This window comes from Thalassophryne amazonica, chromosome 7 (genome assembly GCF_902500255.1).
Source record: "Thalassophryne amazonica chromosome 7, fThaAma1.1, whole genome shotgun sequence".
NCBI classification, from domain to species: Eukaryota; Metazoa; Chordata; class Actinopteri; order Batrachoidiformes; family Batrachoididae; genus Thalassophryne; species Thalassophryne amazonica.
In genome coordinates this window covers 44223299-44249084 of record NC_047109.1, presented here as the reverse complement: position 1 = coordinate 44249084, position 25786 = coordinate 44223299, and the positions used below count along the sequence as shown (strand labels likewise).

The 25786-nt window shown below is 40.8% G+C and overlaps 1 protein-coding gene across 3 annotated transcripts in view; it reads left to right on the top strand.

The window, feature by feature from the left end:
- Nucleotides 1-9565: 9565 nt before the first annotated feature.
- thrap3a (thyroid hormone receptor associated protein 3a) overlaps nucleotides 9566-25786 on the top strand; it is a 57656-nt gene continuing 41435 nt past the window's right edge. For 2 of the 3 annotated variants that reach the window (XM_034174082.1, XM_034174080.1), the window contains exon 1: nucleotides 9566-9719. The gene's annotated coding sequence lies outside the window, so the exon portion shown is untranslated. Of the gene's footprint in view, nucleotides 9720-9930; nucleotides 10011-25786 lie in introns of all 3 variants that reach the window. The other variant, XM_034174081.1, reaches the window with a different exon arrangement.

Genomic DNA, 25786 nt, shown 5'->3' with positions numbered 1-25786 from the left:
GGTGAGGAAATGGAACAAATGTTCAACAGAGGTTAGAATGAGTAGTACCTTAGTGAGATTTAAGAAACTACTCAAAAAGAACATTATGTCTAAGTATCATAAAGAAGCAAATATAATTTGATTTATATGGAATGTTCAATTTATAAGTGGGACTTATTGTATATTTGAATGTGTGGGTATGTATATGCGTATGTAGATATATAGATATGGGTAGGTGTATATGTATATGTATATAAGTGACTGTGTATATGTATGCATATATTTATGTTTGTAAAGTATATATGTATGTATATAGGTATGTGTGGCACAGCCCAAGCAGAGGGTCACCCCCAAGAGCCTGGTCTGCTTGAGGTTTCTTCCTTATAGGGAGTTTTTCCTCACCACAGTTGCCTAGTGCTTGCTCTGGTGGTTGGTAAGATTAGTCCTTACTGACGTAAAGTGCCTTGATTCGACTTTCTTATGATCTGGTACTATATAAATATAATTATAAGTGAATAGTATATTGATGTGTATGTCTGTGTGTCGACATGTAGTAGTGAATTTATATTTATGTAAATATGACTGATTAGAATTGTTGGACTTGTACTAGCAGGGGTGGGCGCTAATAAGCTTTGTTCAGCCCACACCCTTTCGGACTCACTAGTTTTGTCTGTGTTTGTTTGTGGAATTGTTCATTTTTTTCTATTTGAATATTTTGTGTGCCGAATTAAAAAAACTTTGTCACTTTAAAATCAAATTCCAAGTGATAGCAACATGAGGAAGAAAGACCATGAGAAGATTGAGAAGTGCCAGGACTGAATGAAGAACGAGAAAAGATAAGGAAGGTAAAGGCCACATTTGTCTCAGTGGTAATCAGAGCTCTTGGGGCTGTGACCCCCATGCTGGGAAAATGGTTCCAGAAGTTTCCAGATATAATATCTGAGGTCTCAGAGGTTTCAAAAGAAAATGTAGATGACTATGCAGAGCAACCTGTGTTATAAGACACAAACTCATTACACTGATCACATCCTGCAACCTTAAAATAGAAAGAAAACTCACTCAATCTGTGTGACAGCACACAAATAGAGTGCACTGCAGAATGCATGACAAAGTCCATGACAGCAATGGTCAAGTTAAAGACAGACAACAGTTATTAACTTACCTTTCATTTCATTTTATTTCATTTATATAGTGCCAAATCACAAAGTTGCCTCAAGGCACTTGACACAAGTAAGGTCTAACCTTACCAACCCCCAGAGCAAGCACACAAGTGACAGTGGTAAGGAAAAACTCCCTCTGATGATTTAAGGAAGAAACATCAAGTAGACCAGACTCAAAGGGGTGACCTTTTGCTTGATCCATGCTACAGACACAATTGACAATACAAGTATAGAGGAAATTTTGGGAGTTCATGCTGGTGCACAGGATGGGAGGCCTGCAGAACAAGACACCCACACCCATCTGTGGATGGAGCTGCACCTCAGAGAGAAAACAGAATCAGGCGGCAGAATGACAACAAATACGAGGTCTATTAGAAAAGAAACCGACCTTTTAATTTTTTTCAAAAACTATATGGATTTGAATCGCGTGCGATTACATCAGACAAGCTTGAACCCTCGTGCGCATGCGTGAGTTTTTTCACGCCTGTCGGTTGCGTCATTCGCCTGTGGGCAGGCTTTGAGTGAGGAGTGGTCCACCCCTCCCGTCTATTTTTTCATTGTTTAGGAATGGCTCAGAGACTGCTGCTTTGCTTGATCAAAATTTTTTCAGAAACTGTGAGGGACATCCAAGTGGACACCATTCGAGAAATTCAGATGGTTTTTGGTGAACATTTTAAAGGCTGATGAGAGATTATGGAGTGTTGCTGTCACTTTAAGGACAACCCACAGAGCCGGAGGGCGCGCCGCGCTCCGAGCCGCCGTCGTCAGCCTGTTTCGAGCTGAAAACTTCCAAATTTAAGCCTCTGTTGACCCAGGATGTCGTGAGAGAACAGAGAAGTTTCAGAAGAGGTGGGGATCAGCAGTTTATCCGGACATTCCACTGTTAAAGGAGATTTTGTAATGAAAGATGTGCGGACGGATTCGCGCGTCGGCAGGCAGCCGCTCATGGCCCGGCGCCACAGAGAAACACCTCCATGTTGATAACCATTCGTAACATTCAGGCGGCTTTCGATGGTTTTCAGTCGAGTGAGTATCCGAGAAACTGTTTAACAGCTGGGCATGTTCAAACATGTCCCGTAACGCTTCCAACGGAGGTATTTCTCTGTGGCACTGGGCCATGAGCGGCTGCCTGCCACCGCGTGAATCCGTCCGCATGTCGTTCATTGCAAAATCTCCTTTAACAGTGGAATGTCTGGATAAACTGCTGATCCCGACCTCTTCTGAAACTTCTCTGTTCTCTCACAACGTCCTGGGTCAACAGAGGCTTAAATTTGGAAGTTTTCAGCTCAAAACAGGCTGACGACGGCGGCTCGGAGCGCGGCGCGCCCTCCGGCTCTGTGGGTTGTCCTTAAAGCGCCTTGGGGCAACTGTTTGTTGTGATTTGGCGCTATATAAATAAAATTGATTGATTGATTGATTGATTGATTAAAGTGACAGCAACACTCCATAATCTCTCATCAGCTTTTAAAATTTTCACCAAAAACCATCTGAATTTCTCGAATGGTGTCCACTTGGATGTCCCTCACAGTTTCTGAAAAAATTTTGATCAAGCAAAGCGGCAGTCTCTGAGCCATTCCTAAACAATGAAAAAATAGATGGGAGGGGTGGACCACTCCTCACTCAAAGCCTGCCCACAGGCGAATGACTCAACCGACAGGCATGAAAAAACTCACGCATGCGCATGAGGGTTCAAGCTTGTCTGATGTAATCGCACGTGATTCAAATCCATATAGTTTTTGAAAAAAATAAAAAGGTCGGTTTCTTTTCTAATAGACCTCGTACAGTGTAATTTGTCATTTAAGCAGCAAGAAAAACAGAAGAAATACTAAGGTGATCGCCGGCCACTAGCCCTAAGCTTCACTAAAAGACCCAGACTTTAGATAAAGTTGAGGCCACGACACGCTATGTTTACTAATAAAATTAATTTAAAAGGGTATAAAGCATAGTAACATACTATGCCAGTATGCTAGCCATGCGAAAGGGAAAATAAGTGCATCTTCAGTCTGGACTTGAAAGAATCTGTTTTATTGACACATGGAGATCATTTCACAGAACAGGGGCACAATAAGAGTCTGTCACCCACAGACTTTTTATTCACCCTAGAGACAGAAGACAATCCCCGGGCCGGTACGTAGGGTGTAAGCAGGCCAGCTACGTAGGGAGGTGCCAGTCCATGAATAATTTTATAGGTTAGTAACAGAACCTTAAAATCTTATGTCACAGGGACAGGAAGCCAGTGAATAGATGCCAAAATGGGTATAATGTGGTCGAACTTTCTGCTTTATGTCAAAAGTCTGGCAGCAGCATTTTGAACCAATTGGAGACCCCTAATGCTGGACTGCGGTAAACCAGAAAATAGAACATTGCAGAAGTCCAATCTAGAAGAAATAAATGCATGAATCAGGGTCTCAGCATCAGCCATTGACAGGATGGGATAAATCTTCGCTATATTTTGCAGGTGGAAGAAAGCAGTCCTCTTAAATAACCTTTAAAAGTACTGTAGACAATGGGTCTCAGAATTTTCATTTATCCTGAATTTGCATGTGAGGTCCATGACACCTTATGTGCATAGTCATGTACTGTAGTCACTAAACATTCTTCAGTCATAGCTGGTTCAACATGTTTTAAGGGACACACTACAGTGCATCCGGGCTGCTGGTCTGCTCTGTGTAAGCCTGATCCCATCAGATCTTATAAGCTAAGCAGAGCAGGATCTGGTTAGTACTTGGATGGGAGACCTCTTTGGAATACCAGTGGCTGTGTATGTTTCTCCAGGTAAAACTGGAGTTGTGTCAGGAAGGGCATCCGGTGTAAAACTTGTGCCAATTACCGATGTGGATCTGGCTGTATCCGCTATGTCGACCCTGAACAAAGAAACCGGGAGCAGCCGAATGAACAACAACAACTACAGTGCATCTGGAAAGTCTTCACAGTGCTTCAATTATTTTACTTCATTTTATGTTACAGCCTTATTCCAAAATTAATTTTTCCCCTCAAATGTCTACTCACAACACTCCATAATGACATGAATTTTTTTTTGAAATTTTGCAAATTTATAAAAAATAATAAAATAAAATAAATAATAAGCATTCACAGCGTTTGCTCAATACTTTGTTGATGCACTTTTTGTAGCAATCACAGCCTCAAGTCTTCTTGAATTTGATGCCACAATTTGGCGCCGCTATCTTTGAGCAGTTTTGACTTTTCCTCCTTGCAGCCTTTGCGTTTTATGCACTGAAATTCCTCCAGATTCCTTGAATCATTTTATGATATTATTCACTGTAAAGCGAGAAATATGTAAAGCCCTTCCCGTCTTTCTTTGGAGAACACTATTTTTAAACATTTTGATCATTGTATCATGCATTTTTTTACAAACTGGAAATCCACTGTTGCTTTTGTGCTTCCTCAAGGTGGTTGATAAGGTTAGACCATACCCGTGTGAAGCACCTTGAGGCAGTTTCGTTGTGATTTGGTACTATATAAAAGAGACCATAACAGGTGTTGAGCTGAGAACCAGAATCAAAGAGCTGCAGGGAACCAGGACCAGGCAGTCGTGAACTGACCTGACTACAGAAGTAGTTGCTGGAACAAAGGCACAGGAAAAATTTTCGGAACCAGAAAAAAATGACACAGATAACATGAACTACCAGAGATGGTAGATGCCAGGGTCCTCACGTACAAAGCATGCTTATGTGCAAAAACATGGGGTATTTCCATCTCCACGCTAATGTTCAAATGTATCAAAAGTGAAATGACTGGAAATGTGAGGTGCGTCACGCAAAAATCCTGGCTGGGGTACGTGCATTTCTACACCTATTGTTACACTGTGGACATGTAAAGCTGATGCTGGGAACCGTTAATCGTGTGAAACCAAAAAGTCATCAGAGTGATTTGCACATCAGCGACACAGTGATGAGCAATTAACACACCCCCATGTTTGCAACTATATGGATGGATATACGAGGTCTGTCAATAAAGTATAGGTCCTTTTTATTTTTTTCAAAAACTATATGGATTTCATTCATATGTTTTTACGTCAGTCATGCTTGAACCCTTGTGCGCATGTGTGACTTTTTCCACGCCTGTCGGTGACGTCATTCACCTCTGAGCACTCCTTGTGGGAGGAGTCGTCCAGCCCCTCGTCAGAATTCCTTTGTCTGAGAAGTTGCTGAGAGACTGGCGCTTTGTTTGATCAAAATTTTTTCTAAACCTGTGAGACACATCGAAGTGGACACGGTTCGAAAAATTAAGCTGGTTTTCGGTGAAAATTTTAACGGCTGATGAGAGATTTTGAGGTGATACTGTCGCTTTAAGGACTTCCCACGGTGCGAGACGTCGCGCAGCGGTCCCAGGCGCCGTCGTCAGCCTGTTTCAAGCTGAAACCTCCACATTTCAGGCTCTATTGATCCAGAACGTTGTGAGAGAACAGAGAAGTTTCAGAAGAAGTCGGTTTCAGCATTTTATCTGGATATTCCACTGTTAAAGGAGATTTTTTTAATGAAAGACGTGCAGGCGGATTGCAGTGTCGGCTCGCAGCCGCCGTGATGCTCCACCACAGGAAAAATACCTCTGTTGGAAGCCTTAAGGACAAGTTGGAACATGTCCAGCTGTTAAACAATTTCTCATATACTCACTCCACTGAAAGCCATCAAAAGCCGCCTGGATTTTACAAATGGTTATCAACACGGAGGTGTTTTTCCTGTGCCGCCGCACCGCGCCAGCTGCGTCCTGACGCGCGGACCCGTCCGCACGTCTTTCATTAAAAAAATCTCCTTTAACAGTGGAATATCCGGATAAAATGCTGAAACCGACTTCTTCTGAAACTTCTCTGTTCTCTCAGGACGTCCTGGATCAATAGAGCCTGAAATGTGGAGGTTTTCAGCTTGAAACAGGCTGACGATGGCGCCTGGGACCGCTGCGCGACGTCTCGCACCGTGGGAAGTCCTTAAAGTGACAGTATCACCTCAAAATCTCTCATCAGCCGTTAAAATTTTCACCGAAAACCAGCTTAATTTTTCGAACCGTGTCCACTTCGATGTGTCTCACAGGTTTAGAAAAAATTTTGATCAAACAAAGCGCCAGTGGAAAAACTCACGCATGCGCACGAGGGTTCAAGCATGTCTGACGTAAAAACATATGAATGAAATCCATATGGTTTTTGAAAAAATAAAAAGGACCTATACTTTATTGACAGCCCTCGTAAAAGCATGTGCAAAGTGATGCATAAAATGGCATTAACAGTGGCTGCATTAGCGTTGTTAAAGCACCTTGCAAATGGTGCAATCTGACGTGAGCATGTATTGACGAAAATTGGCTCATAAACCGATTTTGATTGCCAAGGCCACTGTTACTGGAGTTGCGCACAGAAGTGCGGTCGGCCCAGAGTGCAATACAGTGAATTAACGGCGTGGGCACACTACTGCTCAGTAATGCCACCTCCAGAGGGACATACTGTATATGTCATGATGGGTGTTTCTCAGCTTTTGCATCCCAGTCAGCTGTGTTTAGTGGCGGAGCATTGAGCCTGTCACATGCATCAACTCACCATGAGAAAGCAGCGCGCTGCGCACACCTGCACATCTCATATTACAGCTGTGATGATCATAATGTCTCATTTACGTACATTGTGTAACCCATGGGAGGGAATGACAATGTATGTGTTAAATTATGCCATTTGTGTTGCTCGGGGGGCACTTACAAGCCATTTGTGTTGCTAGGGGGGAGACATGACACACTTACCGCCCTGTGAGCTGTCGCCACCTTGACCGCACCTCAACAGTGGTGTCATGGACACTACATTCATACTGGCCACATGACTGGGCCCGCGACTGCTGTTGGAAGTTCATGGGTGGCACCTCAATTCTGGCCGAGTGTGGGTTGAATGGCCATTTGGGTGCCATTGGGCCCTCATTCGGCTGCTGGTGGGAAGGTTAGCTCATTCAAGACATTTGGCCACGGTTCGACATGGCTGCTGTGTCCAAAAGGTTGTGCCGACCGCTGTACGAGGCATTCGAGTGCAGCTCAGAGTTTTCACAAGTGCCATTCGAATCCTCCTTCGTGCACCATTCGGCCTCATTCGTGTTATGTGTGAAGAGGCCTTTACGGAGTCATGATGTTGCTGGACAAAGGTGTTTTGTGATGGTGATATTTTTGCAGGAGAACAAAGGATGTTTCCTTTTTTACTGTATGATTGTGAGACTTGGATCAGTGTCACAATCAGTGACCAAAGGTGATTACATCAGTGACATAGGGTTAACACTGGATGTCTTTGGTATGAAGTACCTTCAGAAGATCCTTGGGTACCCCTAAAATGACTTTATATCAAATGAGAAGTTAGTGAGGAAGAGCAAGATGAGGACTATCGCTTGCAATGCGAGGAAGCATCAGCTTTCACATTTTAATCATGTGGAACATGTTTTTGTTCATGATCCAGCATATAGGTGTCTGGATCTTGAGGACCCCAGTGGCTGGAGAAGCTCAAAGGGATACCATGCTTCACTTTGCTATGACAGATAGATGATTATTTTAGAAATGTGGGGATGGACCAGCTGTCGCGATTATCCAGGACCCAAGGTGTTTTTGGGGTGTCGCGGATGCAGACGTGTGGTAGCAGCACATGCTCCCAGTCTGGACCTGACTTCATTTTATATGTCGCCCCACAGTTTTTGATTTATCTTTCAACCACACTGTTGTCCCTGCATTTAGACGTAATCCTGTTCACTGTACAATGCCACTCACAAATGCCTACAGAAGCATGTGCCACAGCTCATCCTGGATGCCTCTGGGACCTGATTTGAATAATTCAAAACACTATCAGGCAGCTGACAGTGAACCACCATAGATACATAATACATTAATAAACGTGAGGGCAAAGTCAGTGGTCAGATGTATTTCACAGACATACACAAGTAGATAAGCAGTGAAAGTGAAGCGTCATAACAACAATGGCTGCTATGTGTATTAACACATTCACAAAAGCACAAGGAAATAATACAAAGTAAAATTTTCTGTTTGAAAATGTTTCCATGCTTAAAATAAACATGGCCTATCCACACATGCAGACAAATGTCTTAAATTAAGCTTCTGTAAATTCTTGAGCAGTAGTCATTCTTAGTGCAGCTTTCAAGACTATTATCACCCAATAAAGGCCGTCTGGTCCATGTTAACATTCTAAAATGACAGGAACAAAATTCAAATTCAAAAACTCCTCTCGAGTTTCAGTTCCTCATTCCTCAAGTGTGTCTTGGTGATAGTTTTGTACTCCTTTCATGTCTTCTTTCTTTTACCTTAATGCACATTACACAGCACTTCATTTATGCATATAAATTGTTCTGATATTTTAACATTATTGAATGCAAATACAATAAAAAGTGCATTGCATATCATCATGATTGCTTTCCTGCTGCTGTGCATGAATACAGAAACAATCAACATTGAAAAAAGTGTTTCTTACAGTTTAGAAAGCCATCCTAATTTGAAACTATGCAATATGTTTACCATATGTTGGCTGAAAATGGAAGCAATGCTAATTTCCAACCCATTGCCCTGTCATTCAAAAGACATTTTTTTAAGAAAGCTGCAGGAAAAGCCAACAAGCAAAGTCTGTGAACCGTTCCTTAAGGCCTGACAATGTGGCATCCAGAAACATTTTAGGATGTCACAAAGGACCCAGAGATCAAGGCTCCCTCCATCCTCCTGCTGAAGTTCAAGACATGCTCGAAAACAGTAGAAAAATACACTCTTATTAAAAACAATCACAGAAATATTCAAATGTACAAAAATAACATTTTTGTCTGTGCAGTCTGTGAACTATGCAAAAATGGTGGCGGCTCATTCGCTACACTCTGCTGGGCTGCAGACAGACTCACTGTCTCTGTGTGTTTGATGCGGGGCCGGAGCTTGGTATTTGATGGCGGCGGGATGGGGGGGGGCTAAGATTATATTTCCAATTTTACACTTTTGGTCAATTTATCTTTTTTTTCATTGCTTTGAGGAGCTTGTAGACATAGTGGTGAATTGTTTTTTCTAATAAGTACAGGTTTAAGAACATAAAAGTTAGGGGAGCACCTGGGGGGGGCAAGGCTCTACAGTAGAGGGCAGTTGCCCCCCACTCCCTGTAGATCTTCCCCATGTCTGTTGTAGCATAATGTAGCATCACTCAAAATATGCTGTTTGTAACATGGGCAATGATTTGAGATGCATTATTTCACAATCATACTTTACATTAGTAGACTTGAGAAACATACAGGATCAATGTGGATTTATGCAACTATTTAAATTCATATCAGATTAAGATGTAGGGTGACAGTGCCATTCATTGACACGAAATGAAAGCTGTGCTGACAGATAGACCGTGGTAAAGGCGGAATGAAACATGATGCTGTCAGTCTCACTAAGCGCTCACGCCCACTTTTACTGTGAGCACTGCAGACTGCAGCCGGCACACACTGACACAAGTTGTGTGCACAGCAGCACAGACACGCTCTATTAATCTACAAGAACTTGTCTTCAGTTCAGTCCTGCCGTAATCTGTACCGTATACCATGAATGTGATGGAACATAACTGAACAAGGCTAACTGGTAGGTGAATTTCATTCACTTATTTATTTGTGATTGACTGTTTTGTAAAAGTCTATCATTTGTTTGAACTGTTTCAAACAGAATAAGTGCACTATTATTATAGCCAGTGATGACAACATCTGAAAGGATTTGATAAAACTGGATATATGTTGTTGGACCTAAAGCATGGCATCTTATAATTGGAAACATCATGATTTCTATCTCTGATGAGATGCACTGCCTGTGTCATCTCAAACATGATCTGCTAGCTTTTATCTGAAGAATAGTATTTCTCATTTCCTGAAACATAAAGTAAGGCTTGAAATATTTGCCAGCTGTTCACTCAGTCAATATTTATAAGTTGCACAATAAACTTTGTGTCCACTTCAACCTACAGGATAAAGTAAGTAAGTAAGTAAATTTTATTTATATAGCACTTTTCACAGATAAAAATCACAAAGTGCTTCACAATGAAAATATATCACAAGTATATAAAAAGATGTAGAAAAATGTAATCAAGAATATATCTACCAATTCATACAAAGCAGCTATAGCTCCGAGCACATAGATCAGGTTTTGTGATAGAGCCTCTGTGAATCTATTTAAGGGCTTCACCGACTTAATAAAGTTCAAAAAGATTATTGTGTAATTTCCTGAAGGGATACAGGATCCTGCTTGAGGTCAGTCCTTATTAACAAACACCAGCTGCTCAAAAGCACACACACACTGAATCAGTGTGTCAATACTCAAGGTGTGCTGGCACAAACCAACATTGTAAATGCAGGTCATTTTCCTTCACAATTTCATTGTATAACCATTTTTATTTTGAGCGTATATTGATGTGGATGTAGTTGAACCATTATTGCACACTGTGATCATTTTGGATACAAATTCTTCTCAAACTAATGAGATTAAATTGATCCTCTTTACATTTATTATTGGCATCTGACATATAAGGATTTGTTGAAATTAGCAGCTGGCTGCTCAGATGCATTGAAATCTTTGTAGTTATACATTATATTAAACAAAACACAAATTTGCTTCTAGTTTCTCATTGAGCTACTAAAGTGTGAAACAGCACAACAGAAGACTTGTGGAAATATTGACTTGTCATTTGACAGACTGTTCACAACTGACCAAAATATGGGGGCGGTGGACTTTTAGATAAGTTCCCTTACAAGTGGCCATTGAAATAAAATGCAGTGGTGACAGAGCTCTGAATTATTTTAATGTGACGATGGCTCAGTGACAAAAGTGGCCTTAGAAATGTGATACTGGGGTTAACAGTCCCATAAATTTTGCTTCTTTCACAAAGATTAAGATTGTGAGGTTGACCTCATTGGTTGCAGTGGGAAATTGAATGTGACATTAAGCAATTTGTATTTTAAGATGTTAATGGCTTGCTCTGAAATAAATCAAAGTATTACTTATTTTATATAAGTCAGACTTTTTATCTGTATTTTCAGATATTTAATATGGGATTGTTATGCATTGTTGTGGTGTACTTTTCATTAGTGGTATGTATTCTTTTGTTGTTCAAATTAATTTTGTTTTAGTGCTTTAATTCCTGTGAAATCCCTATATTACCGTTTAATATATAACTTATAAGTTATTACCGTATTTTCCAGAGTATAAGTCGCAGGTTTTTTGTTTGTTTGTTTTTTACTTTTTATCAGTTTGGGTGGTCCTGCATCTCATGCTCTGGTGTGTGTGACTTCTTAAAAAAAATCACACATTTGTTATAAATTATAATAACAGCAATAAACAACTATATAGGGTTTTGACAGGAATCAACACACAAAATAAAAGAAAGTCAAATTATAAAAGTGCACGACAACAAATGCGCAAAAATTCTTAGAGAGCTAATCAAATGGACTGGTGTTGTGTTGTTTCCAATGCTGGGGGTTAGCAATCCTTAACCATATGACATTTTCAGTTGTCTATCATGGTTTTTGTTCATCTTGTGCACGGTTTCCTTCAAAAATCCATTATTCATGTCTGCATCCGTTTTCCGTTATTTAAACTGCATCAAATAACATCCAATATGCTGTCCATTGCACATTTATCATTCCATGTTGATTACTTTTGGAATGTAAAAGTCACCACAAGGGAAACACTGTGCTAAAAAGTTTGCTCCGCATACAAACAAAAAAAAGCATAACTTATATACTCTGGAAAACACCTTATACTGTAATAATAACAAGTAAGTTGACCATAAGAATAAGGGACACAATTCTACGTTGATTTTTGTCTGTCAGCCCATCTTATTTTATAAACAGTCGCCACCTTGCTGCACATTTGAGCAGCTTTTGTCGCCATCTAGCAGGCATTGTGAGCATTTTAGGGCTACTGTTATATTTCCTAATGAAATCCAAAATTCAGTATAAAGGCATTTATAAAACTCAAAAACGAATGTTTTGTTGATAGGCAAGGCTTTCACCTTATTGATGTATAAAAATTTAGATTTGAGAGTTTTACAGTTCTTGAGTTTTAGGACGCGGAAGGTTTTGCCGCCCACCCGGATGGAAGGACAGTGATTTCTCTTGACTTACAGTTAACTTACTATGAACATGTGATTTTTCTTTATATAAGTCACACTGAAATAGAAGTAGCAGGATCTCCCAAACTGTACCATACCTACTTCAATCCATTAAAACAGAGATTTTGACCTTCACCCACTTGCCTCAATTCGGATAACGGACTTAATAATTGTGGACTAATTGCTGTCTGAGGTAACTGGAGTGCAAACATAATTTCTCCACTGTGAGATCAATAAAGTGTATCTCATCTCATTTTTCTTTTGGTCTACTGACTGTAATAATAATAATAATAATAATGATAATAATAATAAATTACCTCATTTTACACTCACTATGCCACTGGTCAACTCTATACATTTTCCGGCAACAACAATTTAGCACCTGTCATGAAAAAGTCCCCTTTCAAACCAAACAGGAACATTGGCCCAGACCACAGGGAAGTGATGGTCTAGTGGGGAGGTGATGGTCTATTGGTTAAAATGTTGCGCTTGAGACCAGAGGATCCTCGGTTCAAATCCTAGCCTGACCGGAAAATCAGTAATGGCCCTTCGGCAAGGTCCTTAATCCCCTAGTTGCTCCCGGTGTGTAGTGAGCGCCTTGTATGCCAGAACCATGGAAAAGGAAAAAAAAAAGAAAAAAAGAAAAGAAAAAAGTATGGCAGCACCCTCACATCAGGGTGAATGTGAGGCATTATTGTAAAGCACTGATGCAGATGGAAAAGCGCTATATGGATGCAGTCCATTTACCATTTACCACAGATAGTTAAAAGATTTCTATATTCATTGAGGTTAATGTGACATCTAACCATCTCACCAGCTGAAATAAGGTTCTGTCTCTCCAGTGGACTTTACTTGGCTGCTGAGTATGTAAGTCAGTGTCCTCAGAGACAACAGCTCTGAAATCTGTCTTGTAGATTTGATCTTTTGGAGTCAGTATGATGTTAGGCAGCCAGTTAATGTATACAGTCAGAGCTCTCTGAAGACCAAAAGAGAAAATGAAAACTGACAGTTGTTCACACTCATAATATCTGTCCCTGAAGCAGCCGAGCTAAAAGCTGTTGTATTTCACTCACAGGAAGCTAAAACTCTTCATCTTGATGTGCAGCGCTGCAATGAAAAAAAAAAAGACCAACTGAAGAAAATTACGATTCATTTGTTAAACTCAAATTTATTTGCTTTTGTCAAAGTGAAGTCATAATTCCGTTTTTCAACCTTATTATAAATATATGTTGAGAAAAATGAACACATTTACAAATTACATGTTTTCTTTCCAGTGTTCTTGTGGCTTTGATGAATTACAGTTGAAGAAATTAAAGTAGGGTGCAGTGACAGTCGCTGAGTTGTTGTTAAAATTGGGGGAGGGGGGGGTTCTCCAGGGAGAATAAAGATAGCAAATGTGATTACAGCTGTCAGTGAGCATCCCCCCCCAGCCGTAATGACAGAGTTGTTGACTGAGCGATGTTTCGCCTCCCGCTCTGTGAACTGTGGGTCCAGTTGCCTGACTATTGTCCATCAGAGTTAATTTTGCCAAAACATGAAATAAACAGCTGATGGGGACTGAACAGTTGCTCAGCAACAAATAGTCACATAAACACACACGGAGGGTGGGGAGCTGCCCTCACAGGGCCCCTGTGTGGAGAGGACCTTCAAAAAGCTGAGGTTTTTAGTTTTTGTGCTTGTAGCCAAGTGCGTGCCCAGGTGTGGGGGGTGCCCATGATTCTATTCTGTTATATGGACCAAAATCATGCCAGTGTTAAGTTAATTTTATTCAAATGGGACTCAGTTTAGATCAAGTTTCACTGTTTAAAACACACAATCACCACACAGTACCTGCCTTTTTTCTTCTTTCTTATTAAAGTTCTTGTTTATGTTACTTGAAAAAGGCTGCACCTAATAATCACTTATAAGAAATTAAAGGGGGGTGGGGTGGGGGGGGTCGACAGACTGAGTTCAAAACACAAATATATTAAGACTGACAGTTATATAAAAAGAGATGATCAGCAAATCACATTTGTGAAGGTGGAACATGAGCGTGCAGTCATCCTGCTCTGTGCACACCTGATCCCATCAGATCTCAGATGTTGAGCAGAGTAGGTCCAGATCTGTTTAGCACTTGGCTGGGAGACCATTGAGGAAGACCAGGAGCTGAAGTCATGTTGGAGATGTGTGAGGAAAGGCTCACGGCATAAAATTTGAACCAAATCCCAATGTGGCTCTCAACCCAATTCACTGTGGTGACCCTGAGAAAGTAAATAAATATTAATAATCAAATAAAATAAAGTGCACAGTATACTTTAATCATGTGACCTTATTATGGATGGCTGAAGCTTTTGTAGTGTGCCTTTAGGTATTCAATCCCTGATAGAAGGATGAGTTTGTTGGCTTGGCCCTCGACTCACTTGATGGTCTTTATGAATTTTTTATTCATGGACTCCATACAACATTTACATATTCAAATTGGGAATGTACCGTATTTTCCGGACTATAAGTCGCATGGACATACAGATATGTTAACATCAAAAGTTCAGATGATGATATTGTGACAGCTACTGTTTTTGGATGCATATTTCACCAGTTGCAACTTATAGTCTGCAGAGTACGATTTTTTCTATGGTAGTCAGAAGTCGCCGGAACAGTCACACAAGCCTTGAGTGCCCTCTCGTGAGCTGCATTTTACCTACGGATATGTTTGTATTTTCCGGACCACATTGCGAGCCAAACCATAACTCGCACCATCGCTGAACGGTTCTTTTCTAACATATTACCCGCTGTGGACCATAGTACACACCAGGTGTCAGCTGCCCATGTTTGTGTAGCACCTACCTGGGCAGCTCATGACCTCCCCGTGGTATCGACGCCAGCTCCTTCCAAGTGCAGACGCTAATCCTCCGCCGTCGCTCACCCAGTGCTCCCATGCAGCTCTCAGCGTCAACTTAAACACTCTGCTCACACTGATATCCAAGGGTTGAAGCTGTTTTGTTAGCCCTCCCGGAATAACAGCAAGCACCGTGTTCGTCTGCTTCACACGCTGCTTCACACGCTGCTTCACAATCATTGTCTGGGTGAGGTGAGGAATACGCGTCCAATGTTCTGTTCTCTGATTGGTTATCGCAACCAGCGTGACCAATAGGGCGGCCGCCATACTACAGTGCCCATGATGCATTGTATTTCCGTTTCCAGTGGCTATTTTAAAACATAGTGCAACTCTGTCACGTCAAATTTTTTTATTACTGTAAATTAATTGAGAATCTACCGGTATACAAGGTCTGTTAGAAAAGTATCCAACCTTTTTATTTTTTGCAAAAACCATATGGATTTGAATCACGTGTGATTCCATCAGCCAAGCTTGAACCTTCGTGCGCATGCATGAGTTTTTTCACGCCTGTCGGTTGCGTCATTCGCCTGTGAGCAGGCTTTGTGTGAGCAGTGGTCCACCCCTCTCGTCGGATTTGGAGCTTTGCTGCATCAAATTTTTCCAGAAACTGTGAGAGACCTCCAGGTGGACACCATTCGGAAAATTCATATGGCTTTCAGCGACGATTTTATGGGGATTACACAGATTAAGGAGTGCTCCAGCCGGTTAAAGACCGCCTACAGCTGCTGAGAGCACGGCACACTCTGAGCGCCGATTGACAGGCTGACACCCCACTCAAACAACCAGATCATTTCCAACGTGAAGGTTTTGTTGATCCGGGACGTCGTCTGACTTCCACAAAAAAAGGCAGAAGGCGTGGACATCAGCACTTTTTCGGCACATTCCACTGTTACAGGAGTTTTTTTCATGGAAAGAGGAGCGGAGGGATGCGCCACCGTGCCGCTCATGGCGCGGCACAAAACCACCTCCATGTTGGTCTCACAGGACGGCTTTCAGATGGCTCAGACGGCTTTCGGTTGCTTTTCAGTCGTGTGAATATCCGAGAAATTGTGCATGAGCTGGACATGCCAGAACATGTCCTGTGAGGCTTCATCACGGCGTTGCTTTGCGCCATGCGGAAATGTCCCGACGCGCGGAATTCCTCCGCACGTCTGTCTCAATGTGCCGAAAAAGTGCTGATGTCCACGTCTTCCGCAATTTCTGTCAGACGACGTCCCGAATCAACAGAGCGTCCAGTTTAGAAATGAATGGCACATTCCACTGTTACAGGAGTTTCTGTCATGGAAAGAGGAGCGGAGGAATTCCGCGTGTTGCGGCGGAGCCGCATGGCGCAAAGCAACGCCGTGATGAAGCCTCACAGGAAATGTTCTGGCATGTCCAGCTCATGCATAATTTCTTGGATAGTCACACGACTGAAAAGCCACCGAAAACCGTCTGAGCCATCTGAAAGCCGTCCTGTGAGACCAACACGGAGGTGGTTTTGTGCCGCGCCATGAGCGGCACGGTGGCGCATCCCTCCGCTCCTCTTTCCATGAAAAAACTCCTGTAACAGTGGAATGTGCCGAAAAAGTGCTGATGTCCATGCCTTCTGTCTTTTTTTGTGGAAGTCAGACGACGTCCCGGATCAACAAAGCCTTCACATTGGAAATGATCTGGTTGTTTGAGTGGGGTGTCAGCCTGTCGATCGGTGCTCGGAGTGCGCCGCGCTCTCAGACGCTGTGGGCGGTCTTTAAACTGGCTGGAGCACTCCTTAATCTGTGTAATCACCATAAAATCGTTGCTGCAAGCCATATGAATTTTCCGAATGGTGTCCACCTGGAGGTCTCTCACAGTTTCTGGAAAAATTTGATGCAGCAAAGCTCCAAATCATTCAGACATTTATTCGCAATAAAAATCCGACGAAAGGGGTGGACCACTGCTCACACAAAGCCTGCTCACAGGCGAATGACGCAACCGACAGCCATGAAAAAACTTACGCATGCGCACGAAGGTTCAAGCTTGGCTGATGCAATCACACGTGATTCAAATCCATATGATTTTTGCAAAAAATAAAAAGGTCGGATACTTTTCTAACAGACCTCGTATTTTTCATTTATAAGTTGCTCTGGAGTATAGGTCGCACCCCCGGCCAAAACATGTAAAAAAGTGCGACTTATAGTCCAAAAAATACGGCAGTAAGACTTTATATGGAAACAGAACATTTTTTTCATTCAGACACCCATATGCTCCTTGTATATTGCTAATGGTTTGATTTGCTTTCTTGCTTATGTGTGCCTGAAACAAAAGCATGGGATCTTTGTGGAAACTAGTGTCCTTTTTGCAATCAGGTGTCTACAGTTTGCAGCTTCCTTTCCCCTCCTTCATTGATGTTATCTGTCAACAACATACATATTTTTTGGGTGGAAATGCAGAAGCTACATATTAAACCAATCCTGGATTCTGATGAAGACCCTTTTGTAAGTTCTTTCAGCTTGACTCTTTGTGCTCAGGGCAGGGGAGCCACCAGGGATTGAGGGCCCCATGAAAAGACATCTTACTGCCTCCCATATTATTTTGTCAGTATTAAAATTGTATTAGGGGCCTCTCTGGGGCCCTGTTAATCATGGGCCCCAAGAATCCTTCTTATTTTTCGCACCCCTGGCTCGGGGACACCACAGCTGGTCTGATATGGAAGTGTATGTTGATTTGGCACAGGTTTTTTGCTGGATGCCCATCCTGATGCAACTCCACATGACTTGTAGAATGGACACGGTTCAGGCTCGGACTGATAATCTGTGATTTTGGGCATTTGCCCGGTGGGCCGCTGCATGTTTAGACGTGCGTGGGCCGGCCCTTCCATATTTATAGAGATTATGGAAATATACAGTGTTCTCGAACCGCGCGCTGCTGTCAACACGAGGAAAGTCCGTGATCGGTGAAGCTACAGCATTTAATCGGCGCAGCTGCAGAACCACTTCCTGAATTTGTGTCAAAATAACAGTTCTGTAGTGTTTCATACACGGCGCAGTCTTATTCTAGGTTTCAGTTTTGTTTCCGTTTGATCACACAACGGAGACTTACATCGAGCACAATGATTGACATGACCAACAGCCAATGACAATTGGAAAAGCATACATGGTGGCCAATCAGATTGCAAGAAGACCAGGCGGCCGCTCCCGCCCCTGTGAATGGATTGACTCCTCGGCGCCTGGACTTCTCTCCGCTCTCCTACTGATTATAAGGTTGGAATCCTTTCTTTTATCCTAATTAACTGTGCTTTACTTTTGTTAATCTTTAAATGCAACAGCTACGGACTTCAGCTCCTTAATTTGCTGCTGTGTGAATCCTAGCAGTGGTTACACATTACCTCTCTCTCTCTCTCTCTCTCTCTCTCTCTCTCTCTCTCTCTCTCTCTCTCTCTCTCTCTCTCTCTCTCTCACTCACACACACACTTTGGAGACACAAAAACTTTTTTCCGCTTGTGTGCTGCTTTTGCTTCCGTTTTGTCAGACCCGGCGCCAGAAAAAAAAAAAATATTAAGGGGCGATGAGTTTATCATCACCCCCCCCCCCCAAAAAAAAAAAGTGCGGAGGAGACGTGCGCTCCTGGAAAGCTCGTGTATTTACGTTGCACCGTTGTAAAAGACTGACTAAGAGTGAAGAGTGATGACAGTATTTTTTTAATTATTATTTGAACGTATAGACCCTCGATCAAGTGATCTCCTGCATACCACACAGAGCCGGTGTTCTGTCGAGATGAGGTGCGCCAACTTTCGACACTCTGAGCTGTGACGTACCTTCGCATTGTCCAATAGGAATGACGCATCGGGCCAAAACACGGAAGACTCGTGACAGAAACCACTGATCTCTACAAAATGGATTGGACTAATCCGATTGGTGCAGAAACCACTGATCTGTACAAAACATTAACGTGTGACAGGACTGCTCATTTATAGAGCAGTTTTCTGAAGAAAAATCATTGGAAATGTTTTTTAATTGTTGTTACCTCAAAATTTCTGATTACTGTTAAAAAAAAGTTTAGAACACTTGTAATTAAAATAGGTAAATAAATCAATAAAGGGTTCTTTAGAAACCTTTCATCTGTATTAAAACCACCTGTTATTTCAGATTAGATAATTTCTTGTTTAACATAAGGAACCTCAGACATTTATTTTTAGACAAATAAAATAACATGGAAACTTGTATATTTTTTGAAGTCTGGTAGATTATTTATATCTTATTTCAACCAGAAAAACAAACACTAAATAAATACAAATGTTTATTATAAATGCAAAAGGAAATAATTTAACAATGACTGCAGTGTGATTGTAAAGTAGGATTTCTGTGACATAAACCTCATGATGTTATATATATATATATATATATATATATATATATATATATATATATATATATATATATATATATATATATATATATATAAACTTGTAATTTCGTCAAAATATGTAATTGCCTTTAATGTTATCAGGATGCCCCCTCGTGGCGCCGGGAACGCGTTTTGTACTATGATCAAGGTGAAATGACAGTGAAAGTGTGTGTTTAGGTGTGTGTTCATGGTGTTTAGGTGTATAGTATTTGTTCATTGGGGGTTCAGTATGGACGGGTGGGTGTGTATGTTTGGGGGTGGATTCGTCGGGCCAATAGTGGGCTGGTCCAGAGGAAAAATGCCAGGGCCGAAATTTGTTCCCAGTCCGACCCTGACACGGTTGGTCTTGAACTGAGAGCATTCTGTTATGAAAGTGTGCTGATCACTTGGCCACCACACTGCCTGTCCAAGACCTGTTGTAAGAGTGCATTATTGTTGGTATTATATGAGCTAAATAGCTTAACTCACTGAGGTCGAAGCAGTTTATTTGATTTTACCATACTTTCATTAATTCCTGTTTTAAAGTACTTTCTTTTAGTATAATACCCATGTGGTGCATATCAAAATGTTCAGGACAATCTCAGCTTTTAGAATATGTTACACATATTTGTCTAGAACACAGCCCAGAGAAATAAACTGGATCTAAGTCTGAAAGATATGAAATACCTTTTTTGAAAATTTTCAAATCTTGTGTGAATATACATTTTCATGCATGTCGATGAACTGCTTTGGTGCTAGTAGAAATGGATTCACCAAAGTATTTAGGCTATGAACGTAGTATATGAAACATGGTTTTAAAACAATGTATAGAGAAAATATGTAAAAAAAAAAGTTATACTGTCTACATCAGCATACTGCCACTTGCACGACTAGATTATACTGTAGTGTATTATACTGTTATCCATTGCACGATTGTATTTAATGTCATACTGTCTACATTAGTACACTGCCATTTGCACTACAGAATCACACTGTTATACTTACACTGCCTGCACTGTTTATACTGTTTTATATTGTTATTTTTATTTTGTAAATCAGAATTATTTAAGGTATTTTTTTTTTTAACTTAGCTTAATAGCAGTTTTTATTTTTACTCTGCACCATGGGTCTGAGAGGACTGAAATTTCATCTGTGCTGTATGTCGAGCATGTATTGCATATTTGATAATAAAGCCGACTTCGACTTCGACTAAAATATGGCATGCAGAGAGAGACAAAGACACATGTGACCTTCTCCACCTTCTAAAATTAGTTGTGAATCCAGGATTCTCTACAACAGGGATTGAAATGAAGTGGTAGAGAGTCTCTATGACATTTAGTCGCTGATGTATTAATACAAAATTATGAAAAAAGAGATGGACATGCCAGCATGTCCATGGAACCTAGAGGTTTAATATATTTTATCATTTCATTTGATTGCCCACATTCTATAATGTGGCACAGTGTTGTCCTCTGAACTAATCAAACCAAATCAGCTCGGTCAGGTGTGTTCAGGATTGTGAAATGTGGCTGTAGTGTAAATATTTAAAAAATGACCTGTCAATCATGTGGTAGCGAATGACTTGCAAGTGTTTCCAGTTATTACACACAAAAGAGTAAACTATCAATAATAGTTTCCAAAAACCTGTAGCACTCCTCTACACTCACTCACCTTCTAATCAGGTGGCCAAATGATGAAATAACGATTATTTTAGCTTTTCATTCCCATTTTTATCTGGAAACCTAAAAATGCCTTTTTGATCCATCAGAGATACAATCTAACAGGTAGTCAGTGTGCACATGGTGTGTGCAAATGGTGTCGAAACAAAAATTAAATATTTATTTTGACAAAGTCTTCCTTTCTCAACAAATCTGTAATAGCCATTTATTTCTTCTGTGAAATGATCCCTGTCAACCTAACCGAAATAAACCCAGAATGATCAATAGAACAAAATGAACAAAGCTTGTGTCAAATTGATGATGAAAATATTTGATTTTCAAATTTGGGATTAGGTAAAACCACTAACAATTTTATTATGACAATCCTGTGTGGAAGGGGTCCCTGTATGTGGCACCCCTTGGGCGTATATTGCAGAGTTTTGGGATTGCCTTTCATTGTTATGCTGATGATACTCAGTTGTACATGCCGATAACTGGGGGAAATCTCACTCCCATAAAATCCCTGGAGGACTGTCTTCTATCAGTGAGAAGTTGGATGTCTAGTAACTTCCTACTTTTAAACTTTGATAAGACTGAAATGATGGTTCTTGGTCCAGCGAGACATCGGCATCAGTTTGACCAGCTGGAGCTCAGCCTGGGTTCCTGTGTCATACATCATACGGACAGAATGACGAACTTTGGGGTAATTTTTGATCCCACGTTGTCTTTTGACCTCCACATCAGGGATGTTACTAGGACTGCTTTTTTCCATCTGAGAAATATAGTGAGGATCTGCCCCATCCTGTCTATGGCTGATGCTGAGACCCTAATTCATGCTTTTGTTTCTTCTAGACTAGATTATTGTAATGTTCTATTTTCAGGGTTACCACAGTCAAGCATTAGGGGTCTTCAGCTGGTTCAGAACACTGCCGCCAGACTTCTGACACGTAGCAGAAGGTCTGAACATATCACACCCTTTTGGCCACTTTGCACTGGCTCCCTGTCTCTGTGAGAGCAGATTTTAAGGTTTTGTTATTGACTTATAAGGTTGTTCATGGACTGGCGCCATCTTATCTGGCTGATCTGGTGGAACTCTACGTGCCGGCCTGGGCTTTGCGGTCGCAGGATGCGGGACTTCTCTGTGTTCCCAGGGTGAAGAAGAAGTCAACAGGTCAAAGAGCCTTTTCATATCGTGCACCCACCCTGTGGAACAGTCTTCCTGCAACCGTGAGACAGTCTGAGTCTGTGGACATTTTTAAGTCAAGACTCAAAATCTATTTTTATTCTCTTTCTTATGGATAGTTTTTATTTTTGTTTTATTCTTTTACTTTTGTTTTTATTTATGTATTTGAATTTTTTATTCATTTTTAATTATTTATTCAATTTTATGTTGACTTGTTTTATGTAAGTTGCCTTGAGACGGCTTTTGCTGTGATTTGGTGCATTATAAGCTAATTAAATTAAATAAAATTAAATTAAATTAATCTGACACATAAATAATCATATGGCTTATAGCTTTTCAGAAAATGATGATATAATCAGTAGTAATGTATGCGATGAGAAATTAGAGGAAATACTCTCCTGTATTATCCCTTACCCCCATTTGAATGTTATGGCAAGAAGAAGAAAATTTCCATAAAACCTCAAATTTTCATGAGAAATTCCGAAGTTTAAGGTTGGTAGAAAAACAGGTTACTTGTTGTGGAACAAAAGGAAAGGCAAATAAAGAATCTATTGTCTTATTTTTGATGTGTTTTTTGTTGTTGTTGTTTATGCCATATGACCTGTTAAACAGGGATCATTCATTCAGTAACTGGATGAGAACTGCACTATTACTACTACTATTCCTTTGTGAATGACCCGAGGAACCCATACACAATGTAAGATACTGACACCTGGTCCTAAAATATTATTTGATAACAAATAAAGATATTTAAAAAGGTTTCAGGTGTACAGGTTTTGGGGAGAACTATGACCCTTTTTTCTAGAGTTGGCCACCTGATCATTCTTCTTTTCAACAAACGGGTTAATTTTGTAACCGATCAAAAAGTTGCTCCAAGTGAAATTTTAAGCATTAATATAGGAGCCAACAAAGGTGTTTTATGTAAAGATTTAATGCAGTCCTGTGCAGAGAGTGTAGCAGCACCCCGTCTGTGTGTGTTGTTGTCTGAGCTTTTTTAAGCACATGCACATTTAGTGCACGCGAGCCCTGAAACAATGAGTGTTATACTGCAAAGATGTTTCTGAAATTCCTCCAAAGAATTGGTTCAGAGGCTAAATTTGCTTCTGACACAGAATGTGGTCAGATGAGGAAAAAGTTCGACCTGCTAAAAGGCTCCAAGCACTCAGCATCCTTGATGGATTGGAAGGAGGGTTGGGGAGGAGTGGCTGAGGACAGAGGCAATGTTTAAGTCCTGCAATGTAGCATGTGAGCTAATGAGACATCTAGTGGCTTGCAAATCTTTTACACAAAATATTTTGAACACTCAAAAAAGGTGTCTTTGCACAGTGTGAGAAAACCCAAGAATAAAACGCTTGGTTCGTGCTATTTTGAGTCTGACTGCTTAGTAATGATCACTTCTTTTTTTTTTTTTTTTTTGCTCCCTGTCAAAAATCTTTCTATCTGGCACTTGATTTCATTTTATTATTTTATTTTATATGCATAATAAAATTGCAACCAGGAGTAAAATCATTTCACCTTTTCATGTGCTTCACAGTTTTGCACTAGTAGTGTCCTGCAAGGACTCTGCACCCATAACAGCCCACCCATACAGCTTGACATTCAGTGGTGGATAGTTGGGAAAAGGAGAATACACAGAGGCACGCTGTAGCTCTAGTCATTTGCTATTTTTAGTAAACCCCATGACCCCCCTCCCCCCAATAAAATCTTGAATTTACATATTAAAACCGGAAAAGTGTTTCTGCTGATAACGTGTGATCGTTTATAACTGTATCCTTACATGAACCATTAAGGTGTAATAGCATGCATGCTATCGTTGTGCCACATTAATGTGTGACAAGGACATAAAGTTGGCAGCTGATGAAGCAGAAATATGAGTTATGTCATTTGTTGGTCCTCACATGTAGAGTAATTTACATTCATGCATTTAGATGCATGTGTTCCAGTATCTGTGTGCAAAAGTAGCATTGAGTGATTAAAGACCAGGCATGTCACTCCCTTTCAGGAAAGATGCAATCTCCGTGATTAGACAGCAGACCACACATAGTGAAGGCGGGACAGCTGCAGCTGGTTATCCATGAAGCGTTCAGTAAAGTCATCGAAACAGAACCCATCACTGGCTTTCATCATCCACATGCTAGCTGTTACAAAAGAAAAGGATTTTTGGATTGTTTGCACCCTTGTGCTAAATAATATTCTATATGTTAATGAAATGGTCAGATTTTACCTTATTTGTAAATTGTCTTGGGAAAACCTAAGGTTTAGTCTATATGGTAAATTCCATACAGTTTGTGACAGCTGGTGAAGTGTGTCCAAGATACTGTTTTCAGACATATGAAACTATCCATCCATCCATCCATCCAGTTTCTATACCTGGTTAAAGTATATGTGCACAATTACACAATGCACATGACAGGAACTTCAAAACAGGCACGTTATTATGTGGTGGCCCCAGCATGCTACTGTTCTGGAGGGCACTGAAATGGATCTATTTTCTCCCACTGTGTGAATAAAATTCCCTCTCTCCACATTCCTGGCAGTGTTGTTTTCGGTTTTAAGGGAACAATTTCCTGAAGGTCCAACCTCAAGTCTGTTTAGCTTACTGTGCACATTTCAGCAGTGACGTTCAGATGTGCCTCTTTCCAACATGTGGCATTACCAAAAGTTAAAAAAATACACAGTCACAAATTTTTGTTGTTATATAAGAAAAATGCTAATTCAAATAGCGGATGCGAGATCAATCTATTTTCTTCTTCTAGTTCTACTTCCTTCTTCTGTGCCTGTGTGTGTGTGTGTGTGTGTGTGTATATATATATATATATATATATATATATATATATAGTAGAGAAGCTTGAATCTTTGACTGGACTGTGTTGCTTGGTTGTCCAATATTGGTTGTATTGGACTCGGGTACGCCTCGTCCAGTATAACTTTTCTTCATCCAATATTTCTCTATGTTGGATGACTTGCCATCCATCAATTGTTATGTTCTCCACCCCCCTCCCAAATTAAGCAAACAACAAAGAGTCAAGTAAATTAGATCAGTTTATTTTCTTGTGAAAAGCATATGATTGATTCATATGAATGCTTCTAACACGTCAGTAGCGTGCTTGTCTACCTTCTTAGGCATCCTTGGAGTTCAATATTTCCACCAGTTCCTCCTCTGTGAACTCAGCAAACCTCGCTGGCAGACGATTTTCTGCTGTTGTTGACATGTTTGTTGCCATTTTTTCAACTAGCATCTGTCATCAAGTTCCTGACCTCTGCTATGTCATTAGTGATGTCATCTCATGAATAATTGTATGCCGCGCTCTGATTGGCTAGCTGTTGGCAGTAAGCTCTAACGCTATTGGTCAGTGGGAACCGATCCAATAACTTTTGTTCCTAGCCTTTTTGGATCCCTTTGGATCCAGCATATCTTTCTGGCACCAAGCATGCCAAAATACAGGTAAATGATGGACAGAAAGGCTAATCTGTGATTGGCTATTGCAA